The 5936-nt window shown below is 45.5% G+C and overlaps 1 pseudogene; it reads left to right on the top strand.

Annotated features, from left to right (window-relative positions):
• The window catches only part of LOC108513262 (zinc finger protein 93-like), an 18566-nt pseudogene extending 17486 nt beyond the window's left edge, over nucleotides 1-1080 (top strand).
• The last annotated feature ends 4856 nt before the right edge of the window (nucleotides 1081-5936 follow it).

Here is a 5936-nt window from a genome sequence, read left to right as displayed (position 1 = left end):
GTCCTTGCTAAACATAAGGTAATTCATACTGGAGAGAAACCCTACAAATGTGAAGAATGTGGCAAAGCCTATAAGTGGCCCTCAACCCTTAGTTATCATAAGAAAATTCATACTGGAGAGAAACCCTGTAAATGTGAAGAATGTGGCAAAGGCTTTAGTACGTTCTCAGTCCTTGCTAAACATAAGGTAATTCATACTGGAGAGAAACCCTACAAATGTGAAGAATGTGGCAAAGCCTTCAGCTGGCTCTCAGTCTTTAGTAAACATAAAGAAACTCATGCTGGAGAGAAATTCTACAAATGTGAAGAATGTGGCAAAACTTTTAAACAGTCCTCAACCCTTATGACACATGAGAAAATTCATACTGAAGAGAAACCCTACAAATGTGAAGAATGTGGCAAAGGCTTTAATATGTTCTCAATCCTTACTAAACATAAGGTAAATCATACTGGAGAGAAACCCTACAAATGTGAAGAATGTGGCAAAGCCTTCAGGTGGTTTTCAGTCTTTAGTAAACATAAGAAAATTCATGCTGGAGAGAAATTTTACAAACATGAACGTGACAAAACTTTTAAACAGTCCTCAACCCTTACTACACATAAGAAAATTCATACTGGAGAGAAACACTAGAAATGTGAAGACTCTGGCAAAGGCTTCAACCAGTCCTCAAGCCTTATGGAGCATAAGAGAATTCATACTAGAGAGAAACCCTACAAATATGAAGAATGTGATAAAGACTTCAACTGGTCCTCACACTTTACTGCTCATAAAAGAATTCATACTGGAGGAAAAACCCTACAAATGTGAAAAATGTAGCAAACGTTTTAATTAGTCCTCAACCCTTACTGAGCATAAGGGAATTTATACAGGAGGGAAACCCTACAAATGTGAAGAATGTGGCAAGCCTTTTCACTGTTTCTCAATCTTTACTAAACATTCATGTAATTCATACTGGAGGGAATTGCTACAATTGTGTGGAATGTGGCAAAGCCTTTAACCAGTCCTTAAGGCTTACTGCATATAAGACAACTCATACTGGAGAGAAACCATACACATGAAGAATGTGGGAAAGCCTCTAATAGCCCCGCAATTCTTTTNAAATACTGATGAGAAGCTGATTAAATATAAAAGAAATACTGATGAAATCCTAGAAATGTGAAGAATGTGACAAAGCCTTTAAACAGCTGTCACATTTGATTGTAGGTAAGATAACTCATACTGGAGAAAACTACTAGACTAAACAATGTGGCAAAACATTTAACCAATGCTCATGCCTTATTGCAAAGGAAAGCGTTTATACTAGCCTGGGCAACAGAGAGAGACTCTGTCTGGGAAAAAAAAAAATTGTGAATGCCACTAATATCTTCCCACATCTTACTAAACATCAGAGAGTTCATACTAAATAAAAGCGTTAAGAGTGCAATTACTCTCACTAGATCTTTCAGAAAATAAAAGCCCTTAAAGTACAGAAGAATATTTATTTTGAGGAAACACATTACAAATATAAAGAGGGTTGTAGTATATTTACTTGTATCACAGATTTTATTGTACACATTTTATACTACAGGAATACCTGGCGTAGTTTTCCCAACTTTGCTCAACATCAGGGAATTTATATTGAAGAATAACCCTGCAAGTTTAATAAGTTTGGAAAAACATTTTTTCAAAAACTACAGATTATAAAACACAAAAGAGTTTATATTCAAGTGTATTTTTGCAGATACATAGAAATAAAAAATATTTAATCCAAAAGTAAGTTTATGTCAATATGAGAGAATTCACAGTAGAAATATCTGTCTCAAATTTCAGACATTACACTAAATCCGACTGCTGAGTATAGGAATAAATCCAGGCCGGGCGTGGTGGCTCAAGCCTGTAATCCCAGCACTTTGGGAGGCCGAGACGGGCGGATCACGAGGTCAGGAGATCGAGACCATCCTGGCTAATACGGTGAAACCCTGTCTCTACTAAAAAATACAAAAAACTAGCCGGGCGACGAGGCGGGCGCCTGTAGTCCCAGCTACTTGGGAGGCTGAGGCAGGAGAATGGCGTAAACCTGGGAGGCGGAGCTTTCAGTGAGCTGAGTTCCGGCCACTGCACTCCAGCCTGGGTGGCAGAGTAAGACTCCATCTCAAAAAAAAAAAAAAAAAAAGAATAAATCCAAAACTAAAGTTGGAAAAAAAAAAATTATTTGTATATAACTTTAAAAGAAGTAGATTTTGAGGAGTTATAATTAAATTTAAAGTATACTTGTTAGGCAGGGACCCGGACCCGACGTGGCGGCGCCACTCGGCATAGCAGGCCCTTTGTTAGAGCAGGCCCTTTGTTTCCAGACTTCCCTCCCTCTTTGAACACACCCTCAGACTCACATACATCAGAGGTTCCAGCTGGGCAGCCACACTCCCCCATGACCTGCAGCTCACCTGCCTTCCACAAGTTCATAAACAGCAGTTTCAGTTAACAGTTCCCAAAGACCCCTTCCTCATGACCCTTCCTCAACTCCTGCCCTAGTAGTTTCAAGACCCCCCCAGGCCCTGTTTGCACAACCAGCTTCCCTACGTCTCGGGCTATAAAAAGCCCCTACCCCTCCCTCAGCGCAACTTCCTCGGCCCACGCCTTTGGACCGAGGAACATCGCCCACAAGCCCTAATAAAAGGCTATTCTCACTGCCATTTGCCTTGTGTCTTCGTTCCCGGTTTGGCTCCAACCTCAGTTTACCTTTACATTGGTGCCAAAACGTGGGAGGAGACCCCCTCCCCAGATCCCTGCCGGGTCGGGCAGGCTCTCCTCTCCCTGAGCCAGGACCTCCTTTCCGAGCCGGAAGCCATTTCACCAAATCCAAGACTCAATTTGATCACTGCTGGGTAAGTTTTCCCCTGTCCTGAAGGCTCCGTCCGGGCGTCCCTGTCTGAAACGCGCGGCCGCATTGGGGGCTTTCTCCGGTCAACTGTGACCTCGGCACCAGGGACTAGGAGACGTCCAACCTCCCTAGAAGCCACTGTACCCCACACTCCACGTGGCAGTGAGAGGACGCTCCCATTGCCTCCGGACTGCCCGCCTTAAGACCATGGGAACTACCCAGTCCAACCAGACCGAAGTGCCTCTTGGCTAATTTCCAGACTTTAAGTATCAGCCAAGACCTAAAACAAAAGCGGCTCATTTTCTTCTGCACAGTAGCATGACCGCAGTATAAATTGGATAATCAGTCTCAGTGGCCTGCAGAAGACACTCTAGACTTTAACATTCTCACAGATCTGACCAACTTCTGTAAGAGACTAGGCAAATGGTCTGAGATACCCTACGTTCAGGCCTTCTAGGACTTGTGTTCTCGCCCAGACCTCTGTGCCTGATGTTTTTTGGCCCAGGTCCTGCTCGCAAAATCTACTCCCTCAGCTAAGGAGAAGGACAACTCTTCCTCCTTCTCTGAGCCTCCTGACACTCTTTCCCTGCCTCCTCTTCGGTCCCCACTCAACCCCTCCTTACCCTAACCCCTCGTTGTCCCCATCCTCGTCGGCGCCACCCCTTCTCTCTCCCCCTTCTGTGTCCCCACCAAACCTGACAGATCCTGCCTCTCCTACCTCCACCTCCTCCCCTTCCTCACCTGTCTCAGCCCATACTCAGTCCAGCACCGACCTCCTGTGACCCTTACAAGAGGTGGCAGGCGCCGAAAGAGTAGTCCGGGTCCATATGCCCTTTTCATTGGCAGACTTGTCTAAGGTTGAGGGCCGTGCAGGCTCCTTTTCAGCCAATCCTACTCATTATATCAAAGAGTTCAGGTATCTATGCCAGGCATATGATCTCACCTGGCATGACCTCCATGTCGTTATGACCTCAACTCTCCTGAGGAGCAGGAGCGCATCCTAGCGGCAGTCAGGCAGCATGCTAACCAGGTTCATTTAACTGACCCTGCCATGCCAGTTGGCACCGAGGCAGTGCCCTCAGCCGAGCCCAACTGGGACTACCAGGTTGGTCAGGCAGGCGCCGCCACCAGGACATGATAGTTCAGTGCCTTATTGCCAGCATGCAGGCAGCCTCTAATAAGTCAGTCAACGTTAATAAATTAAAGGAGTCCAAGGCTCAGATGAAAATCTGGCCATTTTTCTTAACCGGTTGACTGAGGCACTTACTCAGTACACCCGCCTTGACCTGCAGGAGGAGCCATCTTAGCTTCATACTTTATTTCTCAGTCGGCCCCCGATATCCAAAAAAAATTAAAAAAGGCAGAGGAAGGCCCTCAAACTCCCATCCAGGATTTAGTCAAACTGGCCTTCAATGTCTATAACTCCAGGGAGGAAGCAGCTGAGGCCCAACGACAGGCCAGGCTAAAACATCACCTAGCTGGTGGGTCCAGTGATATGTCCTAGTCTTCTTTTTTGGCAGAGCCCAGACAGAAAAAGGAGTCACATCACTTAGAAGATAATGAAAAGTTATGTTACAATACTACTGTTGGAAGAACCTATGCTGAAAAGTAGTATTACCTAGGTGTTGGCCCAGCCATGTGTCACAATACACAATATATGCAGTGCTCAGGATGGATCAAGAGTCACATCATCTAGGTACTGAGCCCAGAGATATGTCACAGTCTCTCCAATGGGCATATCCCAAATAAGAGAGTAGAGTTTCATCACATAATTGGTGCATCCAGAGACGTGTCACAATGCCTCCTGTGGGCAGAGTCCAGGCAGGAGACTCACATTATTTTGATGCTGAGTCAAGCAATATGTCACAATGTCTTTTGAGGGCAGGGTCAAGACAAAAGAGTCACGTTACTGTGCTGCTGGAACCAGTCATAGTCGCAATCTCGTCTTTGGGCAGAACTCTGGCAGAAGAGAAGAGACATCTGCTAGGTGCTAGGCCCAGTGACATGTCACAATATCCCTTTTAAGCAGGGATCAGGCAGGAACATAGAGTCCCATCACCTAAAAGATGGGTGAAGAGGTATGTCCTAATGCTCTCTGTAGGCAGGGCTCAGGCAGGAGATTCAAATCACTTTGATATTGGACTGACAACATGTTACAGTGTCTTATGTGGGCAGAGCACAAACAGAAAAGTCACGTAACTTGGGTGCAGGTCCCAGTGATATGTCATAATGTTCCCTGTGGGCAGTGCCAAAGCAGGAGAGGGGACTCACATCACCTGGGTAATAGGATCAGCAGTATTTTACAATGGCCCCTGTGAGCTGTGTCCAAGCAATAGAGTCAAATCACTCAGCTGTTGGGCACAGGTGTATGTCCCAATGACACTTGCAGAAAATTTCAGGAATGAGATTAACAATCTAGCACATGTCCTGGTTCTAGTCATTAGAGTCAACTCCTGCTGTATGTTAGGTCTAACTGACATGCGCGTCCGTGTGAAGAGAGTCCACCAAACAGACTTTGTGTGAGCAACAAGGCTGTTTATTTCACTTGGGTGCAGGCGGGCTGAGTCCATAAAAGGAGTCAACAAATAGCGGTGGGATTATCATTTGTTCTTATAGGTTTGGGATAGGCATACAAAGTACATTCTCAGGGAGAATATTCCGAAGTACCTTCTTAAGTGGTGGGGGATGAGACTATTACAAAGTATCTTCTTCTTTTTTTTTTTTTTGAGACAGAGTCTTGCTCTGTCTCCCAGGCTGGACTGTAGTGGCCGGATCTCCGCTCACTGCAAGCTCCGCCTCCCAGGTTCACGCCATTCTCCTGCCTCAGCCTCCCGAGTAGCTGGGACTACAGGCGCCCGCCACCTCGCCCAGCTAATTTTTTGTATTTTTTAGTAGAGACGGGGTTTCACCGTGTTAGCCAGGATGGTCTCGATCTCCTGACCTCGTGATCCGCCCATCTCAGCCTCCCAAAGTGTTGGGATTACAGGCTTGAGCCATAGCGCCCAGCACAAAGTACCTTCTTAAGGGCAGAGGAGAATATTACAACGTACCTTCTTTTTTTTTTTTTTTTTTGAGA

Source organism: Rhinopithecus bieti, unplaced genomic scaffold, assembly GCF_001698545.2.
Source record: "Rhinopithecus bieti isolate Rb0 unplaced genomic scaffold, ASM169854v2 scaffold_32582, whole genome shotgun sequence".
Lineage (NCBI taxonomy): Eukaryota > Metazoa > Chordata > Mammalia > Primates > Cercopithecidae > Rhinopithecus > Rhinopithecus bieti.
The sequence above is the reverse complement of the archived record's forward strand: the minus strand, read 5'-3'. Positions and strand labels throughout refer to the sequence as shown.